Below are 26,156 nucleotides of genomic sequence, written 5' to 3' on the forward strand. Positions count from 1 at the left end.
TTAGCCTCTGGGACAGAAACCCCAGGGTGCAGTAATTTGGGCTACTTTGTTCACCACTCCACCCCTGGCACCTAGAACAGTGCCTGGTATATCACAGGAGGTGCTCAGTAAGTATGTACTGAAGAGTGAATGGATTTGAGGAATTTCTGGAACCAGAAAGAAGATATGGGAAGGTATAATTTTGGATCAGGGAGAATCTAGAATACCCAGGCAGGTGGGCAAGGATGAGAAGGCATAGAGGAAGATAGCATTTAAGTGATGGAGAGTTGCCTACTTTGTCCCTGAATGCTTATAGTGACTACTAGTGATTAGATGTCCCTGTTGATAAGACATAAATGATCAAGTAAGTGTAGGCACAGAAAGTTTCCATGCTGACTTTATAGGTGCTCTTTCCCCTGCGCTGCTGTTGGTTCCCTGACACCTGTTCTAGACAAAGGCTGGTAATTAGACAAAGACTGGTAATCCTAATTCAGTAAAGTGCACTGTGACTGGATTCAAATCCCACCTCGGTAGCTTTAGGCAAGGCTCTGAATCTCTGTAGGTACCTGTTTCCCAATAAAGAAAATAAAATGGTGGGACCTGGCATTTTATAATTCTGCTTACACCTCCCAACTTCATGACTCGCTGTGTGGTTAGGTAACATGTCAAGTTGGTGGCCTGAAGAGAAACCACCGGGGCAGGAGGTGTCTTGACAAGTCACAGTTGTCACCGCTTCCCCAAACCATATCATTTTCATGGCCCAAGAGAGAGATTAAAAGTGATATGCTAATTTTGAAGCTGCAGTGAATTTAAAGTGCCTTCTTTTCTTAAGTGACTAAAGCCAAGCTTTGGAAATTAGAGCATGCTAGATGAGCTCTGGGGCTTCCCAGGTGGCTCAGTGGTATAAAAAATTTGTCTGCCAGGCAGGAGAGGTGGGTTCAGTTCCTGGGTTGGAAGATCCCCTGGAGAAGAAAATGGCAACCCACTCCACTATTCTCGTCTGGGAAATCCCATGGACAGAGAAGCCTGGCAGGCTACAGTCCATGGGGTCATGAAGAGTCAGACTCGATTTAGCAACTAAAAAACAAGAGAGATGAGCTCTGGGGGCTGAGGGATCTTCCATGGTCGAGGCACGCTGGATGTGAGGGTGGCTGCTACGTGTTCTGGTGAATCCACAGAAGTCTATTAACATGCAATCTATGAAAAATCTAAAGTGGCCTCAGGCTCTAGGCTTGTACTTGCTTTGCTGTTAACCCACTGGAATGCTGTCTCTGTCAATTACTTTTCCATTTTCCTGGGTTTGCTGGTTAAATGCTGTATATGAAACCCTTTGAATCATTTAAACGGGAGAGAAAAGTATAAACAAGTCCTTGCTTCACCAAGACATCAGACATACAACAATGGTTTTGATTGTGTGATCTTTAATCGAGCACACACTGTGTTAAGAAAAAGCTTTAAACAGGCAAACTTCAAGTGTTAGGCTTAGTGTCCCTTTATCTTTGGAGACGGCTATTTAGCAAAGACATCTTTCTGTGCCCCTTGCAGCAAGGGCAGATTCAAATATCTTCCTTCTTCAACCTGTAGAATCGCTTTCGAAATTATTCTGTTTCTTTTGGCTAGATGGTATTCTGTATCTTGGCTGAAACAGATCATTGGGCCACATGATTCTAAGTGAAAAAAGACAAACTTGTGAAAATTGGGCTCTGACCCCCCTCTGTAACATTAGCACTCATGAACAAATCCAATGTTGACGGAATTCTTTAGTTAATGATTTAGGAATCTCCACTCCACCCCCTGTACCACCGGACAGGAGCCTCTCTCCTCTCTTGGGCTTGGAACTAGTCTACAAACCTGAGGGCCTGGGTTTTCCAGTGCGTGGTCCTTGTGGGTTACCCCTGAGAGCTGTGTGAGTGCCAGCCTGGCCAAGCTGTAGGGGCCCAAGACAACAGGGGCAGCGCTACAGAAAAGCTCATCTGTGAGGGACATGATGTGATGGGCACAACAGCCCTACAGAAGCAGAGGGTGGTGGTTCATCTCCTGCAGGATTTAAAACTACCCAGAATGGCAGTGATAGAGGAAAAGACGGTATACGTCAGCCGAAGGGAGAGACTTGGCTTGTATGTGTGGGCTCACATTTTTCCCTGAGAGAAATGTTCTCCTGACCCTCTCTAGTCCCAAAAGCCCAGAGGAAGGATTTTGCTGGCAGGATTAGGGTTTTTAAATGTATTACTTTTCCCCATAGGCTTCTGTCATGCTATTAAAAATTGGACTCAGCATCCATGTCATCTTTACAAGTTATTTGTACGTGATATCTTCATGTTCTTTTTCCTACTTGCGCCTATTTCCTATATGTGTGCTTATTTCATATATATATATACACATATACATATATATATCTTGTTTTCCAAGCTAGCGTCTTTGCTGAATATTTCTTGAGCACCTACTATGTTTTAAGCAGTGCATATAGTATTGTGATGGAGAATGCCAAGGTTTTGACATTCTAATTAGGACCTCTTCAGTGATTTTTCCCCTTTATCTTCTCTTTGCTTCCCTTGGTTTTCTAGTTAATTTATTATGTGTGCTTCACATTCACCTTCAATTTTCATCTAAAAATAAGGTGCTAAAATATAATTTTCCAAATGATAAAACCCCGACAAAAACAAAATGAATAGGTGCTAAAGACTTTAACTTGTTAAATTATAAGGGAAAACCAGAAAATATGTTAAAACCAGTTCAAAGAAAATCTGCAGAACAAATATATATGTAGGCAATCTAGAATGCCAAGACGAATTTACAAATAGATACAAAATTTCCTGGCACACAGTAGGTGCTCAATAAATATTAACTATTTGTGATGAATATCTGTCCTACCTGGTAGTTCTTAATAAATATCACTAAATTAAGCCCGACTGAACAGAAAGATGGGTGGGACGAAGGGGGATGGTGGTCTGAGCCTAGCAGTAAACAGAGGGGCCACTTAGAGAAGACACGTCCTGCACAACAGGCTATTCTGCAAAAAATATTTGAAATGTTTATCTCAATTCCTGGAGTCGCTTAGACTTGCTTTTAATTCAGGATGCTTCTAAGACCAGACTAGACAAGTGGTGATGAATTTCAGTAAAAACCTCCTAAGAAGATTGCAGGTGTTTGCATGCCACACTTGAACTTCTCATTTTCAGGTAGAGAGGTGAAAAGGTTCTGGGGAGTGGAGCTGAAAGTGTCTTTTAAGGACTAGAATCATAAAGGGCTGTTTTGCTCCTAGGGATGGAAGGTAGAAGAGAAAAATCAGCACCATTGGGTGGCCGGGAGAGTGCCATTCCTGCCCTGGCTGTACTATCAACAGTGGCAACTGTCGAGACCAGCCCACCCTCTGTGTCTCAGATAACTGGGTGGACCATACTTTTTAAACTGCTCTGTGAAAGTGCTTTTGCAGTTTCAAACTGCAAACTGCAAACATTTTATTCAAATTTCATTTTTCACTGTTTAAATTGATTATTAAAAGCAAATGGTTTGATTAATGCCAGACAAGGCATTTTCCAGAGGCCCAGTTCACTGCTTCACCTTCACTCTAGTTAGGCGACTGTGGTCAGAGTGGCCCCAACTTGGAGCAGTCTCCCTGGGGAGTCCTGCTCTGCACTAGCTGTCATACAAGAATGGGATGGGGAAGGAGAGGGAATGTAAAATGCATGTGAGGAGTTCCTGTTCTCAGTATTTTCAATGCTCTACAAACAGCTGCAGCTGCTGCTGCTAAGTGGATTCAGTCGTGTCCGACTCTGTGCGACCCTATAGATGGCAGCCCACCAGGCTCCCCCCTCCCTGGGATTCTCCAGGCAAGAACACTGGAGCGGGTTGCCATTTCCTTCTCCAATGCATGAAAGTGAAAAGTGAAAGTGAAGTCGTTCAGTTGTGTCTGACTCTTAGCGACCCCATGGACTGCAGCCTACCAGGCTCCTCCGTCCATGCGATTTTCCAGGCAAGAGTACTGGAGTGGGATGCCATTGCCTTCTCCAGCTCTACAAACAGCTCTTTCCCATTAATGATGTGAATTAAATGAACTGACAGGTGCATCTTTCTAATGTGAATCTTCCTAAAGGAGGGCAGTAGAATAAGTTAATTTAGAAAGTGAACTGGAAAATTAAAAAAAAAAAAAGCACATGGCTTTAAATAATGAAAAGTTCTAGATAATGGTAATGGTTGTACAACATAAGCCCCTGAATTGTACACTTAAAAATTAAAATGGCAAATTTTATGTTATATATATTTCATTACAATTAAAGAAATTTTAAAGCAAATGTACACTCAGATTAAAGTTATATACTAAGTTTTCATAAATTATAGACTTTCCATATGTTATCTGTTGAATGAAGTTTCTTCTCCTGTCTTTATTTGGAGAACATCATGAGATCAAAAGGTAACTGTTTATAAAAACTGTTGCCATTTGCAACTACATTTATATCCAAATCAGAATTTTTTTTATATATTTATTAACTAAACCTAAATGCAGAAACACATTGGATGATGAGACTGTAACAGTTTTCCTTTAGGTCCTATTTCTGTGTTAAACAAAACCAGCTTCTTGGAAATGGTATTGTAAGGAGGAGTTTTAATTTTAACATGCAAAAACAGTTTATGTTAAAAAGGTCATTTTAGTCTGTCATATTTTAGGATACTGTTGAGAGTCCCATTGCTTAAAAAATGTTTTTTGGAACCACTCTACTACATCATCTTTAAAATTCTGATTTATTGTTACAATTATAAAATATTTAGTGTTTGAAAAACATTTATATTCTGTGGGTTGCTTTTAGCAGCCAATGAAAAAATAATATAAGGTATATATTTATCTTCAGAATAGGCAAATCCAAAAGATGGAAATATCCAGTAACTCTATTCCCATCTTCAACCAGTTACATGTAAATGTGTGTGTACTTAGTCATGTCTGACTCTTTTTGAACCCATGAAGCCCTCCAGGCCTCTGTCCCTGGGATTCTCCATGGCAAGAACACTGGAATGAGTAGCCACTCCCTTCTCCAGGGAATCTTCCCCACCAAGGCATTCACCCGAGGTCTCCTGCATTGCCAGTGGATTCTTTACCAGCTGAGTCATCAGGGAAGCCCTACATGTAAATAGTAGACACTAGTCTTCTGGCTCAGATGGTAAACAATCTACCTGCAATATGGGAGACCTGGGTTCCATCCCTGGGTTGGGAAGATTCCCTGGAGGAAGGTATGGCAACCCACTCCAGTATTCTTGCCTAAAGAATTCCCAGGAACAGAGGAGCCTGGCGGGCTACAGTCAGTGGGGTTGCAAAGAGTCAGACACAACTGAGTAACTAAGCACAGCACACAGACTTCTAATTTCTTAATGTCTGAACAAGAGTTATGCTAATTTAACCTTTTTTGGTCTTGGTCTTAGAAAGTTATTTCTTAAAATCCTTTTGTTCTAATTTAATCTTCCTTTTCTGAGTTACTGAGCTCTTTGAAAGAAAGTGGTTCATCCTTTCCAAATTATTTAGATCCAAGAGGACCATCCCCACCCCCAATTTTCATGCAAACATGATGTGTATGTGTTTATCTAGGGAGAAGGTCATAGTTTTATCAAATTCTCAAGGGATTTATGAGAAGTAAATAATTCCCTTCATTCTTAATCCTCCTTTTCTATTTGCCAATGTAAATCTTGCCTATGAATCATCTAAAGAGGAATTCTGCTATGGACAGCAGGATCAGGACACCAAGAGAAAGAAATCCTTGAAAAAAAACATGTCCATGTCCCATGTGTTTCTTTCTTTTGGGATAAATTGCCAATATTGTGCTAAAATCCCCAGGGTACTATGAGATAGAACTTGAATTTTAATTTACAGTTTTGAATTAAATATGAAAACATAAACCAAAATCATCTGAGAAAACTAAATAAATATATAAACTGGTGCAAGAGTGAGAAAGGGAGACTTGAATAATACATTTCATATTCAAATAAGCATCCAAGAAATTTAAATGATAACATATTAAATTTGTTTGATCTATTCCTTAATAGTTTGATATTATAATAGAAGAAAATATTTAGCTGAGACCAGGAAAATATTGCCCCTTTGTTTTTCAAGTGTAGACTCTGAGTTTTAAAATAAAGATATCTTTTGGGATTTTCTAAAGCAAGAGGGGTCAGAAGCTATTGATTTCCTCTTCTTTCCTGATGAATGCACATAAACAAACTTTTAAAGATAGTGATTTTTTTGTGGTTTGCTAAGATTTCCAGAAGATTCAAGTTAGAGGTAAATGATATTGTGCAGGTCACCTAACCCCTAAGTCTTCTTTGTCTCATAATACCCAAATTAATCAATATATCCAAATTACAAGATTAAATATGGTAATGATTATTACCATAGCATAGCAATGATTATTACTGTATGCTGCTGCTGCTGCTGCTAAGTCACTTCAGTCGTGTCCGATATTACTGTATGGTAACGATTATTACCAAAGCAACTCTCAAACTGGAAAGTTCTTTTTAATAATACTTACTTTACTGTGATATGTTATGCTACTTACAAATCCCCAAATGAGAAACAAGTGTTGAAGAGAAAAAAGATTACAACACACAGGATAACTGACTCCATACTTATTCATCAGGACATACTATAATGTATTTCCTTAACAGTCACGTTGTCTGTTTGTGAAGGTTGTCTTCTGTTTACTAACCCCTTACTGTAACTAAGATTCTTCAGCCACCAATTTCACACTGAGTGGAAATAAATTTTGGTCTTGCAATTGAGTAAAAACTATTTTGTTAGAAACTGGCATTACCAAGTTGAGAGTACCACAAAGCATTATATCTGGTTTATATCAAATCATTTTTTTTGTTTTATTTGGGATGGGAACAGAGTGTCCTTCATCCCTAGAACAAGTTAAGCTTAAATATTTCTTCAAATATGTATCTCAGTGACCAGACTCTAGCAAGACATTTCTGCATAGTATCCCCACCCCGAGATAACTGCTGTTTTGTTTTTTTGCCTTGCCACAAGACTCGCTGGATCTTAGTTCCCTGACCAGGGATAGAACCCATGCCCCCTGTAGTAGAAACATGGAGTCCTAACTACTGAGCTGCCAGGGAATTTCCCCTAGACAACTGTTCTAAACTTGCACACCTCCACCACTGCTACGGTGGTGCTTTAGTTCCTGGTGAAGTGAAGTGAAGTGAAGTCCCTCAGTCGTGTCTGACTCTCTGTGACCCCATGGACTGTAGCCTACCAGGCTCCTTTGTCCATGGGATTTTCCAGGCAAGACTACTGCAATGGGTTGCCATTTCCTTCTCCAACAGATCTTCCCGACTCAGGGATTGAACCCATGTGACTCAAGGAAGCCCCATCTATGTAAGTAGCTGTAGTAAAAGCCCCAAAATCATTTCAGAGAGTTTGCTTCAAGATCTCTCTGCCTTGAAATTTTAGCAAATAATTACAGCCTTGTTCTTTCCACAGTCTGCAAGGAGAGAATGTGAGAGACAGGAGACGGATATGATTTGGTGCCAAAGAAAAGCACTGTTATCTATAGTACATGTATTAAATACTGTATGTAGTAGTGGCTCCAAGAGTCCTGACTGCCATCAACTCTGAATCCCTCACTAAACCCCATTGTAAAAATAGCATTTTACCTAATGCAAATCCCAGGAAAATCCCAAGCACCATCTTCCAGCCAAATTGCTGCCTCCTTAATCCTCTCGTACATAGAAATTCTAGAACCATCTCTGTCTGAATATAAAATACTATGTGTATACCCAGAGCCTAGAGTAGCCTCTGCTGTTAAAGAGTAGTTTGTTGAATCCATGAATACAATTACCCACTGACAGTCCATTTTAGAATTTATTCTATGTAAGCTGGTGTAGCCACTATGGAAAACAGTATGGAGGTTCCTCAAAAAACTAAAAATAGAGTTGCCATATAAGCCAGCAATCCCATTCCTGGGTATATATCTGGACAAAACTACAATTCAAAAAAATACATGCACTCTCATTTGCGTAGTTGCACTATTCACAATAGCCAAAACATGGAAGCCACCAAAATGTCCACTGACAGATGAATGAATATAGAAGATATGGTACACATATACAACGGCATACTATTCAGTTATAAAAGAGAATGAAATAATGCCATTTGCAGCAATGTGGATGGACCTAGAGATTGTTTTATTAAGTGAAATTAGTCAGAAAGAGAAAGATAAATACCATGTGAGAGGACTTAAATGTGGAATCCAAAATAGTACACAATTGAACCTATCTACAAAAGAGAAACAGATGCAGCAGAACAGACTTGTCGTTGGCAAGGAGAGTCACGGGAAGGTGGGGGAAGGATAGATTAGGAGTTTGGCATTAGCAGAAGCAAACTATTATACATAGAATGGAAAAGCAAGGTCCTACTGTGTAGCACAGGAAACTACATTCAGTATCCTGGGATAAACTATAATGAAAAAGAATGTATACATATACATAACTGATTTACTTTGCTACAGAGCAGAAACTAACACAACATTATAAATCAACTATATTTCAATTTTTTTAAAAACAGAGTTTATTCTAAAAAATTTTTTTAAATATGTTTTTTCATCTTAGCATTTTAATTTCACAGACTGACTTTAGACATCACTGTGGGAATGTGATTATAGAGCATATGCTGTGGGCTCTTAACTAAACATTATTTTTCTGTCTCACACGTGATCTCTCTGTCTTCCAATATCCCATAATTCACTGTTCTGGCTGTGCTCAGAACACACTGTTCCTACCAAATTGTGAGGACCATAAGTGCTGGAATTTGGACTTAATCTTCTTTGATTCTGTACAGTATCTTACAAACAGCAAGTGTTCACACTGACATTTCTTCAGTTTTCAATTTCCTTCTCTAGGGAGCACTCTTTCTTTTGCAAAATGATGTTGTGCACTAAAAACTACTAGTTGGTGTGTTTTTCACTTTTCTTTTTGGCCACACAGTGTGGCATGTGGAACTTCCCTGGCTAGGGATGATGAACCTGCTCCCTCTGGAGTGGAACGCGGAGTCTTAACCACTGGACCATCAGGGAAGCCCTAGTTGGCATGTTTTCAGGTGAAAAAAGCAAAGGAAAGATAGCATGGTATAGTAGGGGGAAATGAGTATCAATTTTGAACCATTCCATTCTTCTTAGATCTCTGCTCAAAAATAGACATTTTTTAGATTACTAAGAAAAGAAAGGAAAAGATGACATAAAATGGAAGAAGACTAGAGAAGGGTCTAGTCCTAATTTTGCCATTCATTTAAATATCCTTGAATATCTCATTTTGCCTCTCTGCTTCACAGTTTTCTCTCTGCAAAATAAAAAATCTGCACCACATGGCTCTGAGGTGATTTCCAATACAATGATTCTAAAATATTGGGCCACGAGAATTTCCTTGAAGAACATCGGGGAAGAGTAAGGTCTGCTACTGGTCCTCAGCAGTGTTTTCCAGGAGGATGGATAGGTAACTGTGGACATTTTATTGGTTATCTATTGCTATATAACAAATTACCCACAAACTTAGGGACTTGGGCTTCCCTGGTGGCTCAGCCGGTAAAGAATTTGCCTGCAATGCAGGAGACCTACGTTTGATTCCTGCGTTGGGAAGACCCCTGGGGAAGGGAACAGCTACCCACTCCAGTATTCCGGCCTGGAGAATTCTATGGACTAGTCCATGGGGTCGCAAAGAGTCAGACAAAACTGAGTGACTTTCACTTTCACTTAGGGACTTGAAGCAAGAATACATATTTATTCTCCCACTGAGTTTCTGAGGGCCAGGAACCCAAGAGTAGCTTAGCTGTGTGGTCCTGAATTAGAATCTCTCAGGAGTTTGTAGTTAAATTGTTTGAGGGTACAGTCTTCTGAAAGCTTAACTGGGGCTGAAGGCTCTATTTCCAAGAGGGCACACTCACAGGACTCTTGACAAGAGACTTAATGCGCTCATCACATGGACCTCTCTGTCGGGTGCTTGAGCGTCCTCGGGACTTGGCAGTTGGCTTCACTCGTAAATGAGCAATATAAGCATGAGAGCAAGGACGAAGCCACAATGCTTTTAATGACTTGATCTCACAAATCACACTGTCATGTCTGCCACACTCTATCTGCTAGAAACAAGTTACTAAATACAGCACATGATCTTAGGGGAGAGAAATGAGACTTGACCTCTTAAAAGGAGGAGTATCAACAAATTTGTGAATTTATTTATGAATTTGTGAATTTATTTTAAAACTCCCACAAATATCATGTGCTGGTTAAAGCAGAGTGGGTCAGCACACAAGACACAGTAGGGAAGTTTCAACAATGAACATTTCTAGAGGGACTCACTGTTTTGAAAGCATCTCCCCACCATGTTTTCTCATGTGATTGTCACAACAACCTAGGGGACTAACAATATAAATATCCCCATTTAGCAATGAGGAAATGAAGGCTAGGTGACTTTTATAAGGTTACTTAGCAAGTGAGTTGTATAGCTGGGAATTGAAATCAAGTTTTGGGGCTTGTCTCTTGGTCCAGTGGTTATGATGCCGCACTCCCAATGCAGGGGGCATGGGTTCGACTCCTGGTCAGGGAACTAAGATCCCACATGCTGCATGACCTGAAAAAACAAACAAACAAACAAACAACAAAAACCCACCAGGTTTTATGACACAAAACACAAGGATCTTTTCACTCCCCTTTAAAAGGGAAAATTGACAAAAAGCCTTTTGCAAAGACAAGTCACTAGCAAGTTTGACTGTTCCTTACTGCCTACTAATTTTTTTACCCATTTTATTAATTCCAATATCTATTGTCAACTTAAATACTTTTAAAATTACTTGAGGCAGTTTATAAATATTTAGACACCAAGCAGGAGAAGTAAATAGCTCTAGGTACCAGAGTTGACCACATTACACTTGGCAATAAGTTTGGTTCACATTTTTCTGGCAGCAAAGGTGAAAAGAGAAACATAATAGGCGACTGGGGTTTCACTTTGACAGGAGCAAGCACACAAGTTATCCCTGCCTGAAACTAAATTCAAGAAGGAATTTATCACATGGATCTGTGCAGAGAAAAGGCCACTTGACACTGTGGTCAGTATCTCAGTATCTTCAATTGTGTTTGTATAGAAAATACTCTCATTTCAACACTGTGTATATACATAGTGGACCTACCTCAGTTTTAACTTGGTGAATATATTTGAGCAAGAGGCTAAGGAAAATATGGCTCAGGCACATTGCCCTCTGATTCCTTTATGAAATTAAGAACGGAACCTGGAGAATACACATAAATAGATGGTTGCTCTGTCTGCTGGACTGTGCAAAGTGCCAGGAATTATAAGTGAGAGTGCTTGAATGACCTGCTAAATCTTATTTCTTTGCCTTTACATCCTCTGCCAGGCACCTATAATACAAATGTTCTATACTGTCAATTATACTAGGGGCTTTAGCTATAAGGGGGTAAGGAACGCTAACATAAAGTTACAGAAAAAGGTAAAATAAGGAAGTTGGATTACATGAATTCTTTGGGGGCCAAAATGCAAAATGGCAATAAATTTGGTTCACATTTTTCTGTGACTTTAAGGGTGAGATACCAATATGCATTCTTGTCCCCACAGAGGAGCCAGCCCACTTTGGCCTGGGTGTGAGAAGCAATGTTGCCAAAAGCCTAGGCCAATTTTTTCCCGCAAAAGGAATTTCAAGTATATCCAAGCTCCTGTGTGAGTGACTGACTGAAACCAAAGCTTTATACTGCATGACACAGGATTCTGGAATAGATAACTTTAGCCTGAAAAAAAGTTCAGGCAGGTGCAAGCAGCTGTCCAGTCCTGCCATGAAAGAACTCAAGTTTAGCTTCAGTAAATAATGTGCTTTCTGCCAAGATTTCGCCAGTGAGCTGAAAACTACACCGTAATAGTCACTCTAAAGTAAACAACTTAGTATACTTTTATTTAGATATTATAATACTTATAAATGTTTCTATTTACTAGTGGGAATCCTTCTTCCAGAATAGAATGTGAATGAAATACATAAAAATTAATAGACTTTATCTAAACCAGTTGGTTCCTTCCAGGAAGTAGATAAAAAAGTAAATAATCCTTCATTTTAAAATAAAAAGCATTCTCTCTGAACACTGTTTACAAGCCCTGAGCAAATCAATGTTTACTTATAAGATTTTGCTGTCTTTTTATTATGTATATTTCTATAATATTTTGCTGAGAAGTGTTGCAAAGAGAAAAAATTAATGTACATGGAAAGAGTATGGAGAAATGAGTGTTACTCTTTTTGTGATGATTCAGAGTCCAGAAAAGGAGGCAATCAGAATAGAGAAGCTATCTGTCAGAATGTCTAGTAAATTTAGATGCTTTTCTGGTCCATTGGTTAACATCTGCATTACCGTTAACAATGCAGATTGCATTGCTTTTCCAATTCAACTGGACATTGTTCAGCATAATCCCTTTTTTACATCAAATAGAATTGTTAAGTATTAATTTTCATGGCACATAGAAAACTTCAAAAGTTGGAAAACTACTGGAAGATACTATTACAAAGTTGTCATTTAGAGTCAAAGAATAGGCTTCACAATTGTACAAACTTCAGGGCAAGGGGGAAAATTAAGAACGTCAATTGTGGTGGAGGAAATCTACTAGGGGATTGTATGAACTGAATTAATATTTACCAGGAAGAAAAGTTGGTGAAGTCCTTCTACAGAGAGAAAAGGCAAAGCAAGGCTGTTTTCCTGCACTGGGGAAGGAAAGACATTTGAATACAGCTGGAGCACAGGACGCGGGGAAGGGAGTGAGAGTGGGGTGGAAGGCTGGAGAGGTGGGTAGAAGCCACATGCTCTAGAGCCTCACAGGCCAGTTAGAGGTCCTCTGCTGTTTAGCCCAGACTCCTCCTCAGGCCCAAGTCAGCTCGCAGCCTCATCATTTCTTCCTTGACTGCAGGCCCTCAGGGCTCTGCTAGCTTTCCTCCCTTTGACCACCCACCCTTTCTCTTGCCTCTAGAAGGTGGTGCCCTCAGCTCCCAGCTTTTTGTTCACTGTAAGACAGTGATTTGTTGTTCAATGATTTTCAATATGAATTGTGATGATAAAATGCTTGAGAATTAATAAAAATAACAGAACTGTATATAGAAAATTTTAAATTTAAAAGTAACATAGTCTATGCTTTTGGGGGGATTTTCATTTTTGTTTTTTGGCTGCACTACAAGGCTTTGTGGGGATCTTAGTTCCCCAACCAGGGATCAAACCCAGTCTCCCAGCAGTGGAAGTGCAGAGTCCTAAACATTGGGACTTAGGCCTGGGAATTCCCCATGATTTACATTTTTAAGAGATCACTCTGGATATTCAACAGAGAATGGATTGTAGGAGGTAGGGGTAGAATAGAAGTAGGGAGAAGGTGGGAAGGTAATGCAGGTACCTAGACAGAGGTGATGGTGCCCTGTACTGGGATGTAATTGGAGATGTGGTAAAAATTATTAGATTTGGGACATAGTTTGAGGACAGAACCAAAAGGACTTGCCAATGGATTAGATAGGGCTGATGATGAAAATAGAGGACTCAAGGATGAAACACTGAGTACCGAGCTGAGAGCTGCCCTGTTCACCAGGCTTTGCCCTTTCTAGCAATGATGCTGTTGCAGGAAGGAAGCCAATTCTGACTCCATGTTGGAAACTTTCTTTGACTTGCTTTTCATTGCTTTTATTATTATAATTATACTCAATGGCTTGCTTGGAGGATCCTGCCCCTCTGCTTGACTGTAAACCAAAGTGCCTTTGTTCAGCTCAGAGAAGAGTTTGTCCCTGCCCACCTGTGAATAGAAGAGATTAACACCCCCTTTCCAAAGGCTGGTTATTCCTTTGCAGATGTTTTGCAAGACTGAAGACCCTTTCACTTTATTTCCCCACTGTGTTTCCCTCTCTACTCTGTCTTTTGACTTTAGTTCCTCATTGCTTCTTTCTCTCTGGTCTATAAAAGAATCTGGCATCCAGACCCCCAATAAGATGGTTATTTTGAGGTGCTAGCCTGCCATTTTCTCAGTCTGCCGGCTCCCTGATTGAAGTCTCTTTCTTGCCTTCACACCTCATTTCTTGGATTCATTGGCCTGTCATGCAGCGAGCAGAGCAAGTTGGAACTCGGTAACAATCCCTTCTAGTCATTTCTTTGGGCTTGGAGATGAAGTGATGTAAATAATTGAAAATATTTAAATAGAAAAATGACACAGTCATCTTTCTCCTTTTCCATTAGACTTACATTTCCTCCAGCAGAATAACTTTGTTGGGTGAGACAAGTATGGCTGCTATCCAGGAAGAATGGGTGTGAGTATGTGTATGTGTGCATGTGTGCGGCACTTGTGCGCACGTGTGTGGGGAAAAGGAATGATTCTTCTCTCCTGTTCATAGTACGAATTGCTTTACTTGGCTAGTTGTCTTTAGAAAGCAGAGAGCTGGCTCTGATGTGCTGAAGTGCAGGGCTAGAACACGGACGAGATGGGAGTGAGAGGAAAATGCTGATTGCAGTCGGAGAGGTAAAAGACAGAATGATTCCCACTTGACCCTACAATACCCCACTACCTTCCATCCCCAGAATCAGTCCTGTGAAAAACACAAGATTGCTGGAGGTCCCTTCCTTCTCTGTTGGCCTTGCTGCACTGAAGAATCAATCAGAGGGCTGATTTGGGGCTCAAAGAAATGGCCATGGTTTTTTGAATCTTCACCACTTTGGCCCCTGCTTGTCCAAAAATTTATTAATTTAAGGATCTCTGAAGGCAGAGAAGCCTCCTAAGGAATGCCCTGCCTCCACAATCTGAGCCCTTCTGCTGAGTTCACATTCGGATCATGATGCTGTAGATTACCCCCGGGGTAAAATTAGAAATTGTATAATTTTATGTGTTGTGTTTGGTCTCTCAGTCATGTTCAACTCATTGGGACCCCATGGACTGTAGTCCGCTAGGCTCCTCTGGCCATGAGGATTCTCCAGGCAAGAATATTGGAGTGGGTTGCCATGCCCTCCTCCAGGGGATCTTCCTGACCCAGGGATTGAACCCAGGTCACCTGCACTGCAGGTGGATTCTTTACTATCTGAGCCACAGTAAATCACTTCAGTGTTGTGATGCTTATTTGATACCAGGAATTGTGAAAACAGGTTCTTCGCACTTTAAACTGCTGTGATAGCTCCTGAATTAATGAGCCTATGAGTCCATCAGGGTGCAGGGGAGTGAAAGTGTTCTTTCTGCCTCCACTGAAGAGTCTTTTGTTGAATCTGTCTTAAGTGGAGCTTAGAGGAAATAATTTGACTCCTTGAAATGGCAGTTTTCTGTCATCACCAGTAGAAGCATCACTTCCTAATGTCATTGCTTCAGCAGAATAGAAAAGTTGCAAATGTTGCACAGTGATCTCTGCTATAATTACAGGAACACAAGACTATTAGTCACATTCCTACCTACCCCACTTCTAACAATGCTCTTTTTTTTAAAGCACTAGGTAGCTGGGAGTAGAAGTGGATCTAAAATTTTGCTGTTGAATGCAGCTGCTAGGTATAAAGTTGTGGATGCTGTCCCTGTGTTAGAGCAATATTCACTAGACTCAATATCAGCCTAGTGGCTTAGGGGAAAAAGGCAATACTTAGGGCATTTACTTACTCATTTGCTCTTCACTCTGTTTCATAAATGTTGTAAGGAAGTTGTCAAATATGAACAGTTAATATCTTATTCTTTACCTTGATGAATGACAAAAGCTTTTACTTTAGCCAGTGACATTAATATTTATAGTCTATTTTCTCTTAAGCGAAACATTTTCCTTTGTACCTAATATAAAGTTGGCTACCCACCATACCACACCCTTGTGGCTCAGTTGGTAAAGAATCTGCCTGCAATGTGGGAGACCTGGTTCAATCCCTGGGTTGGGAAGATCCCCTGGAGAAGGGAAAGGCTACCCACTCCAGTATTCTGGCCTGGAGAATTCCATGGACGAGTCCATGGGGTGGCAAAGAGTCGGACATGACTGAGCGGCTTTTACTTTCACCCACCACACCCTCTCTGAAGTCAAGGTCAACAATTAAAGAACTTAATACAGAGGCTACAATTCATTCTAGCATTCCTTTAACAAGCAACATCCATTTAAAATAGCAATAGAACTTTCAAGGTCCTGATGTTATTCAGTCAGGGACTCAAAGCGATCACTTCGTTGGATCACTTTCTTGGCATACATTGAAGCCTAAACGTAAGATGTGTTCTGTGGGCAACTGTCTGCTTATTTTCTTTCCTAGACGAGTGGTTAACCCGTGTTGCATATCCTGTGTTTATAGAATTCCAGAAAAGTTATGTCATAGAAATCACTGGGGGCGGGTGTGTGTGTGTGTGTGTGTGTGTGTGTGAGTGTGTGTGTGTGAGAGAGATTGATTTATAGAGAGAATGTAAACTGAAACATCTTGAGGAGAAATCCATCAGTGTATAGACACTGAGAAGATGGAAAGAGAATGCTGGCCTTAACTTACAGGTGTTGCCTATTGTGGGTACTGTTTTCTGTTTTATAAGCAAAGGAGAGTAAAAGGATATATTCAGTGGACCTAAAGACTGTTATACTGAGTGAAATAAATTAGAGAAGGAGAAGCATTGTATGACATCCCCTATATGCAGAATCTAAAAAGAAATGATACAAATAAACTTACAAACAGACTCACAGACTTAGAGAACAAACTATGGTTGCCAGGGAGACGTATGGGGAGAAGAAACAGGTAGGGAGCTTGGGATCAACATGTACATGCTGCTATATTTAAAATGGATGACAGCAAGATCCTACTGTATAGAATAGGGAACTCTGCTCAATGTTACTTGGCAACCTAGATGGGAGGGGAGTTTGGGGGAGAATAGATACATCCTTTGCTGTCCACCTGAAACTATCACATTGTTAATAGTCCAATACAAAATAACAAGTTTAAAAATAGGTTAAAAAAAAAAAAAAAAACCTAAGGGGGAAAATAAAAGGAGCTATCCAAGGGGTAACAGGCAAAAGAACAGCAAAGAACAGTCAGACACACCAGGTTATGAAGTTTTTTAACTTTACAAAGGGTAGACTTTGTAAAGTTAAAAAACTGCATGAAGCTGTAATCAGATACAAAAAACCTTAATTTACATTAAAAAAAAAATCAATTCATTTGGTCAAAAAATCTGAGGGTTCTTTAATAAGCATCAGCTTCTAAAATAAGCAGACTATGAGGGGAAAAAATAAAATTTATTAGAAGGAAAAAGTCCCAGAGGAGCTTATATATTTTTAACATTGCCTTAAATTGTTAAAAAAAAAAAAAATCCTGAAGAATTTAACTACTTTTTGGGGGGAGGGGTGCTATTTAAAATGTAAGGTTTTGTTTGTGATTTTAAAATCACAATTAGCACAATCACTGAAGAAAACATTTCTTCTGATATCCATGAAACAGCTTAATGTTTTAATTTACCTAAACCACCAACTGAATGCTACAGGCCGCTTTGAAAACATTCCCTAATCCTTGGAAATACCGTGCTTTCTCTTATATTCTTTTAAACACTAATCCCTGGAGAAAACATACCTTCTCTCATTTTCTATTCAATGTTTGCTATTGTTGTAATCTAAGTAAGGCCTCTCAGAAAAAAATGCAAAAATTAAGTTTAACCCACAACTGGGTCTTGCATCCTGTGGTCCTGGAATTTTTAAATTTCATTCAAAACACATATTATAAACAAAGTCTCCCAAATGACTATCTAGAGAGGAATGTGGCAAAAATCCAGAAACTATTGTAATATTTGGAACTAACATAAGCACAAATAATCACTGCACTTTTTTAAAGAAGGGATTATGGGTTGCAGTTTTACTAACCCTATAGGGGATTTATATGAGATGGACAAAGCTGAACTCCAGACTAGTTGTGTGCCTCCAAAAGAAACGAAGCCCTTTACAGTGAATGAAGAATAAATAGAGGTATTAAAAAGGAACTTCTTATATAAAACTAGAAAGTTCGAAGCAGTATGCCTGACAAGCCTGTTGTTTTAACACATTGCTGCTAAGTCGCTTCAGTCATGTCTGACTCTGTGCGACCCCATAGACGGCAGCCCACGAGGCCTGGGATTCTCCAGGCAAGAACACTGGAGTGGGTTGCCATTTCCTTCTCCTTTAACACATTAGTTAGGTGATTATTAACAGTGGAGGCCGATGCAGGGTGGGAGGGCATCAAGGGGAGAACAACAAAGGTCAACACCAAAAAATGTCACCAAGTCAGGAAAATTCACATTTTAGAGACAGGAAGACCACTGCAGTTACTGAAATACAAATTAAAACCATTAAAGAAGTTAATCTGTCAAATCTATTGAAGTAGAATTAAGACTAATCATTTTAGAGGTATTTAAAATCTAGACTCCTAGGGTAAAGCATAAGACAGAGAAAGCTGTATTATTATCTCATAATATGCAACCTGACCTGAAGAAACATCGTATTTCCCTCCAGGGCCAAAAAAATGAAAGAAAAGAACTCCAAAATAGGAAAAAGACTGTGAAATAAATATTGTATTCCTCAAAAAAATAAACTATTTAGGGACAGGGCAGGGGAGGGAAAGTCAGCTAAGAAGCTGAAAACCAGTCACATTTCAAAATGATTCCTATGTTCTAGGCAAAATTTAGTATAACATCTTGAGTGTGTCTCATTTTACACCTTAGTCAACTGTAAGGGTATACATATTTATCCACTCTTCTAAGGAACTCTTCTGTTTAGAAGAGCACCCTTATCTAGAGGATTCACCCTGAGTTTCATGCTAGTGTCATCACCATTATTAACACATAGTACAGATACTGCAGATACTGAGGGTATCTATTTTTTTTTTTTTTTGCCCAAAGGTAATTGAATGTGAGTAGATTTTACCACCTCCATAACAGTTTCAGTTTCAGTTTTAATATATCATTCTGAGAAATTTTTGTGAACTAATATAGCATTTTAGGCTGTCTTGCTTTTAATCATCATGAAAAGGCATCATTTCATGGGGTAGAACAAAAGAAAAAGATTTTCTTCATATAAACTCTACTAATTTTATAATATACAAACAGGAATTGCATTATCCTGGTAAACAGCAAGCCACTTCTCAGAAAAGACAGTTAAGATGGGCTTTTAAAATAGTGTAGTAATCACTCCTCTTACAAACAGATATTTCTGAATATTAGCTCTCATAATATGTGACCTAACAGGCGAAATGAAATGGGAAGTTACATATTGTGATTTTTTTTTTTAATGAAGCTGAAACACTTAGGCCAAACTTAAACATACACCAACTCCCTTCACAGTATTTTTTTTTTTTTTTTTTTTACTGAAAACCTCTTAATGAAGAAGCAAGGTTTTTGGAAGAGCAGGAATGGCATGAAATTATAGGTTACCTGGTATAAGCAAAAGGGTTCTTGACTTGGAGGCAAAAAGATGGCATGGAAACTGGTTTGTCCACTTCTGACCTCGGTGTTCTTGGTTAAAACACTTCCTTCACCTGTGAAATACAGATAAAAACATCTAACTCCCAGCACTGGGTGGGAGGGTTGGGTGGGGCTGTGGGGAGATGGATTATAAACATGAATAGATGTTAAGAAGACTTGTCCATTTTTAATAGGCATTCAGAATGTGAATGCTCATCACTTTCCTTTTTCTATGTAAACTTTACCAAAGAAAGGTAGAAATATCCAAGTCTATACTTTTGAAAGGCCTCAGTATCCACATCCTGCTAGAGTCTAAAGAATGAACTTAAAACTGTAAAGGTTGTTGCTCTCTACTTGTATTGTTTGAAAACCTTTTAAAGAGAATTACACAATTAAAGTACTTCCGAGCAGTTTAAGTACAATGAAAGGAATTTACCATTAAGAGTGCAGTTGATCTAAATAAAATCAACTTCCCTTTCCTCTTAGCATTTTTCACTCCTATTTAATTTTTAGCCTAGCTTTCATCATTGTTTAAAATGGTCCTCCTTATTTGTTTGTTTTGTGCTCAGTTGCTCAGTCGTGTCCTATTCTTTGTGACCCTGTGTACTATATCCCGCCAGGCTCCTCCGGGTTTTCCCAGCAAAAATACTGGAATGGTTTACCGTTTCCTCCTCCCAGGGATCTTCCTGACCCAGGGATCGAACAAAAGTCTCTCTCGTTGAAGGCAGACAGCCACCTGGGAAGTCCCATTAGTTTGTTTACTCTTTTATTATCTAAGTCTCCATCTTTGAACTCAAGTTCCCTGAGGGCAGTGATCTTGTCTTACTTGCTCAAACCAGTCTTCACGGGAGCTTAGAAGACTGCTGGGCTCATAGGAGGTGTTCAGGAAATATTTCTTTTTGAATCAATGGACAACAGAGGAATAGATTCAATAAGATGAAAGTAGAATAGGATCAATTGAGTCATCAGGGCCTTGAAGGGTATTTGGTGGAGTAGAGGCTATAAGGAGGCAACTGAGGACTTCTCTGGTGGTTCAATAGTTAAGATTCTGTGCTCCTACTGCAGGGAGCTCTGGTTGGATCCCAGGTCGGGGAAGTTTCACATGCCATGAGATGAGACCAAAAACAAACAAAAAAGCGAGGTCAGTTCACTTATGCAATGTTAAGGACCATCACCCTTGACACAAATATAATCTCAAACCTACTATGAAGCTAGAGGGTCAATCACCTGACATAGTGATGACTATTCTATGGAGATTATTAGTTATTTGTCCACATAGCTCACTCTGCCTGCAATGCGGAAGAACCCCAGTTCGATTTCTGGGTCAGGAAGTTTCCCTGGAGAAGGGATAGGCTACCCACTCCAGTTGTCTTGGGCTTCCCTGGTGGCTCAAATGGTAAAGAATCCTGCAATGCGGGAGACCTGGGTTCGATCCCTGGGTCAGGAAGATCCCCTGGAGCAGGGCGTGGCAACCTACTCCAGTATTCTTGCCTGGAGAATCCCCATGGACAGAGGAGCCTGGCAGGCTGCAATCCATGGGGTCACAAACAGTCGGACACGACTGACCGACTAAGCACACACATGAATAAGGTAAAGGTTATGATCATATGGACTTTTAAAGCATCTAATTGAAAGTGAAAGTCACACAGGCCATAGAATTCTCCAGGGAATTTCCACAAGGGAAGCCGGCTCTAATTGAATACAATTAAATTTTAGTTTTTTTTTCTGCTTTTTTTGTTAACAGCTTTATTGGGATATAATTCATGCTAGCGTACGTACATTCAATCAGTCCGGTTCAGTTGCTCAGTGGATGGTTTTTAGTCTGTTCCCAAAGTTGTGCAACAATCACCACAATCAAGTTTAGAACATTTTCATCATTCCAAAAGAAGTCCTATAACCTTTAGCAGTCACTCACAACACACCCCACCCTATACTCTCTAGACCGAGGCAACCATTAATTTACTTTCTATCTTTGTAGTTTTGTCTATTCAAGATAGTTGACATACACAGAATCATACGATATGGGGCCTTTTGTGACTTGTTCCTTTCATATAGCATGTTTTTAAGGTTTATTCACATTGCATCATGTATCAGTATTTCATTTCTTTTTATGGCCTAATAATGTTCCATCTTATAGATACACGAAATTTTATTTATCCATTCATCAGTTAATGGACATTTGTTTTTTTTTCCTACTTTTTACCTGTTATAAATAATGCTGCCCTGACCATACATGGACAAGTTTTTGTTTGGACATGTTTTTCAGTTCTCTTTGGTATATACCTAGGAGAATCGCTGGTCATATGGTAACTCTATCTTTAACCTTTTGAGGAACTGTCAGACTGTTTTTCAAAATGCCTTCTTTAGTTTACATTCCTACCACCAAAGCCTAAGGGTTTCAATTTTTCTATATCCTTGACAACACACCATTATCTGTCTTCTTGATTGTTGCCATCCTGATGGGCATGAAATCGTATTTCATTGTGGTTTTGATCTGCATTTTTCTGATACTTAATGATGTTGAATATTTTTCCATGTGCTTACTGGCCATTTGCATGTCTTATTTGAAGAAATATCTATTTAGCTCCTTTGCCCATTTTTAAATTGGGTTATTTCTGTTTTTATTATTCAATTTTTTAAAAGTACAGTTGATTTACAATGTTGTGCCAATCTCGGCTGTACAGCAAACGGACTCAGTTTTCATACATATATGCATTGTTTTTTAGTATTCTTTTCTATTATAGGTTATCCTATTACTCAGTTTTAAGAATTCTTTATATATTTCAGATATTAGTCCTTATCAGATGAATGTTTTGCAAATATTCTCTCCCATTCTATGGGGTGTTTTTTTCACTTTCTTGAGAGTGTGCTCTGAAGTACAAAAGTTTAATTTTAATGAAGGACAATTTATTTTTGTTGCTGTTGTTGTGCTTGTGCTTTTTGGTGTCATATCTAAGAAACCATTGCTAATCCAAGTTCATGAAGATATATGCTTTCCTTTAAGAGTTCTATGGTTTTAGTTTTTACATTTATGTCTATGATCCATTTTAAGGTAATTGGAATATATGTTGTAAAGTTCAGAACCCAAGTTCATTATTTTGCATATGGATAGCCAGTTGTCCCAGCACCATTTGTTGAAGGCTATGTTTTCCCCACTGAATTGTCTTCATACTCTTGATAGAAATCAACTGACCACACATGTGAGGGTTTATGTCTAGACTCTGAATTCTACTCCAGTGAACTATATGTCTACCTTATACATGCACCACACAGCCTTGACTACTACAGTCTTGTAGTGAGTTTTGAAAAGGGGAAGCATAACTGCTCCACCTCTGTTTTTCTTTTCCAATATTGGTTTGGCTATTCTGGGTTCCTTAAATCTTCATATGAATTTTAGGAACAACTTGTCCATTTCTGCAAACTGTACAGTTGGAATTTTGATAGTGATTTTGTTGATTCTACACATCAAATTCAATCCATGAACATGGATTTCCATTTACTTATTTAGATCTTTAAAATTATCTTTTTATAATATTTTATAGTTTTCAGAGTATAAGAACAGCTTTCTTTCTGTTAAATTTATTCCTAAGTATTTTACTCTTTTTAATGCTAATGGAATCTTTGTCTCAATTGATTTTTTAATATTCTTTACTGTCTGTCAATCATTTTTAAAATATTTTATTTATTTGGCTGTGCCAGGTCTTGGCATGTGGTATCTAGTTCCCTGACCAGGGGCCTGACCCAGGCTCCCTGCATTGGGAACACAGAGTCTTTGCTGCTGGACTACCAGAGAAGTCCCAGAAAGGCAACTGATTTTTGAATACTGACTTTGTATCCTGCAAACTTGCTAAACTTATATATTAGTTCTAATGCATTTTTAGTGGAATCCTTAGAATTCTCTGTATATACAGTCCTATCATTTGCAAACAGAGACATTTTTCATTCTTCTTTTCAACCTGGATACCCTTTATTTAATTTTCTTGCCAAATTGCTTGGGTAGCATCTCCAGTACAAGGTTGAATACAAGTGATCCTGATGGAAGTCTTTGTCTTCTTACTCATGTTAGTGGGAAAATATAATCTTTGGGAAAATATAAATCTTTTATGTTCAAAAATGACATTGATTCTGGATTTTTCATAGATGCCTTTATCAGGTTGAGGAAGCTCCCTTCTATTCCTACTTTGTTCAGTGTTTGCTGGAATTCAGTTGAGCATTTATGTGTTTATGTTTAGGGGATGTAGGCTTCTTTTATTGTGAGGTCCTTGGTGAATTATTTTTTAAAATAATATGGCAAAAAAATCCACAAGAGTATTACGTCTTCTCTCTGTCTAAGCTACCTATCCTTAGCCACTCACTGTTACTAGTTCGTATCACTGATTTACACACAGACACACACATATATATGTAATATTACTGGCTTTTTAAAAATAAATCTTTTGCATTCTTTAGAATTTATATTTTTATAAATAACTTTTAAAATTATAATCTGATACTCTTAAGTATTCGGTTCAGTTCAGTCGCTCAGTCATGTCCGACTCTTTGCAACCCCATGAATCGCAGCATGCCAGGCCTCCCTGTCCATCACCAACTCCCAGAGTTCACTCAAACTCATGTCCATTGAGTTGGTGATGCCATCCAACCATCTCATCCTCTGTCATCCCCTTCTCCTCTGAGTATATGACACAATATATTCTCTATCAGATTGTAATAATAAAATAATTTAAATTTCTGTAGCAAAAAAGCCCAAACAAACCTCTCAAGCATGTATTCCACTTCTAGAAGTATAACTTGTGCAAGTGAAGCTCAGAGAGCCTATCTGCGGCTTTGTCCTGAGGACTGACTGAGACAATGTTTGTCAGAAGGCTTGGGATGGTGTAGACTTAATCATATTATTGACATTTCACAAACTGCATATCACAGTTTCCCTTTAAACAGAAAGCGGCTCTGCTGCATGTTAGATTGGCATATGACTTTTAAAAAATCCTCTGTTTTATAAAACTGAGTACTTCTGCATGTAATCTGTTTTTCAGAAGTTTTCTTTCAGTTCTTAAGTCCTTTTCTTTGGCCTAGATTCTGTGATTTGTTTCCTATTTTGGAAACTTGGAAAGTACCATGCAAATAAAGATATAGCCTTGCTAGTTAAAAATAAAATACTTAGTGTTTGCTGGTGAAGGAAAATATGATGCTATGTAGGTAAAACTGCATGATGAAAATCAGATTCACATTTCATAAGAACATTTCTGGAGAACTTTAGACTTGAAAAAGCAAGAGCCAAATGTTCCTCCCAAACGATAGTTTATAACTCTCACTGAAGTCAGAAGTAATTCTGAGGGTAGAATTTAAGCCAAGGGTTTTGAAAGCTGGGAGAAAGGAAAAAAAAAAAAAAAAGCATAAATTTCCAAATCTTCTCAAAGTACTTAGATGGGAGGCAATTTGCAGCTAAGATCTTGAGAAATGTTTTTTTCCACTAGTGGGATACTATATTAGTAACACCTTGATACAATTTATTTTACCTTCCACAGAATGCTAATCAGGGTAGAATTTTGTCAAATAACCATTTAAGAGAGAAAAAAGTACACGTAGGACAATACCAGTTGGAATATGGGAATCCCCCAGGCTCCTCTTTCCATAGAATTCTCCAGGCATGAATACTGGAGTGAGTAACCATTCCCTTCTCCACGGGATCTTCTCAACCCAGGGACAAACCTGGGTCTCCTGCACTGCAGCCAGATTCTGTACCGTCTGAGCCTCCACGGAAGCCCCAATATGTGACAAGGAGTTGTTAAGGATTCCTTTACATAGAGTTCTCTAATGCAGTTCAGAAATTAAATACATCAATATGAGACTGAGATGAAACTTTTCTATTTCTCCTATTGCACTGAATTAAATTTGTACTCAATATTTATTGATAGCTTACTTAAAAATTCTTATTTTTTTTCCTGCAGTCATTTCACAAGGTTTCTTCTTTAATTCTCATTTGTTGACATAATGACAATTAAATTTTTTTAATTAAAATAAAAAATATCAACATACTGACATAATGGCAATTTTTAAAGTGACAACGTACAACTCTCATTATGATGTTCACGGGGATTCTCCATTGTCTTTGACAGAGCTAGGTATTTCAGGAGATGGTAATTGATTGGTATCTTTCACTATTTGTCAGTGGTTGTTTAATAGACTGTTTCCAAAGTTGATCTTGGTCCGTAGTCTATTTTGGACAAGGGTGCTAGCCACAAAGGTCATATCTGCAAGTTGATACTTATCATTACACTATCTCTGACACAAAACAACACAGATACAAAGAGTAAACCCTTTGAGTAGGCTTTCTTTGAAAAACTTTTAAAGGTCATTTATGCCCCAGGTTAATAGTAACTCAGGCCAGGGGAGAAAATGTAGGGGTCTTTTTCTGCCCTATTGATTTGCTATAAAACCATACTCAAATTTTTACAAATAAATGTGCCAACCCAAATAAATACAATAAACTTATTTAAAGATAATTCTTGCCATTTAATTATCTATATAATTACCTGATTTGATTTGTACAACAAATCTCTAAGGCAGAGAGTCTTAGTCCATCTAATATAAAAGAAAATTGAGCAGTCATGGGTGGTAGAATTTCCTAAAGAAACAGCATTTACTGAGTACTTACTACGTTCCCAGTTATTTCATGTAATATCTCAAATAATTTTCAAAATAGTTGTGAGCCATAGGTTTTACATTCCCCCATTTGCACATAAGGAAAGGTTAGCTTGCCCAAAGTTAGCTAGCTG

At 38.7% G+C, this 26,156-nt stretch overlaps 1 long non-coding RNA gene across 2 annotated transcripts in view; it reads right to left on the reverse strand.

The window, feature by feature from the left end:
- Positions 1 to 1,360: 1,360 nt before the first annotated feature.
- LOC113894188 overlaps positions 1,361 to 26,156 on the reverse strand; it is a 31,956-nt gene continuing 7,160 nt past the window's right edge. Inside the window, exons 3-5 of one of the 2 annotated variants that reach the window (XR_003511510.1) lie at positions 19,354 to 19,457; positions 9,899 to 10,581; positions 1,361 to 1,646 (exon numbers count right to left, since the gene is read on the reverse strand). This is a non-coding gene — a long non-coding RNA (uncharacterized LOC113894188). The remainder of the gene's footprint in view (positions 1,647 to 9,898; positions 10,582 to 19,353; positions 19,458 to 26,156) is intronic. The other variant, XR_003511511.1, reaches the window with a different exon arrangement.

This window comes from Bos indicus x Bos taurus, chromosome 6, assembly GCF_003369695.1.
Source record: "Bos indicus x Bos taurus breed Angus x Brahman F1 hybrid chromosome 6, Bos_hybrid_MaternalHap_v2.0, whole genome shotgun sequence".
NCBI classification, from domain to species: domain Eukaryota; kingdom Metazoa; phylum Chordata; class Mammalia; order Artiodactyla; family Bovidae; genus Bos; species Bos indicus x Bos taurus.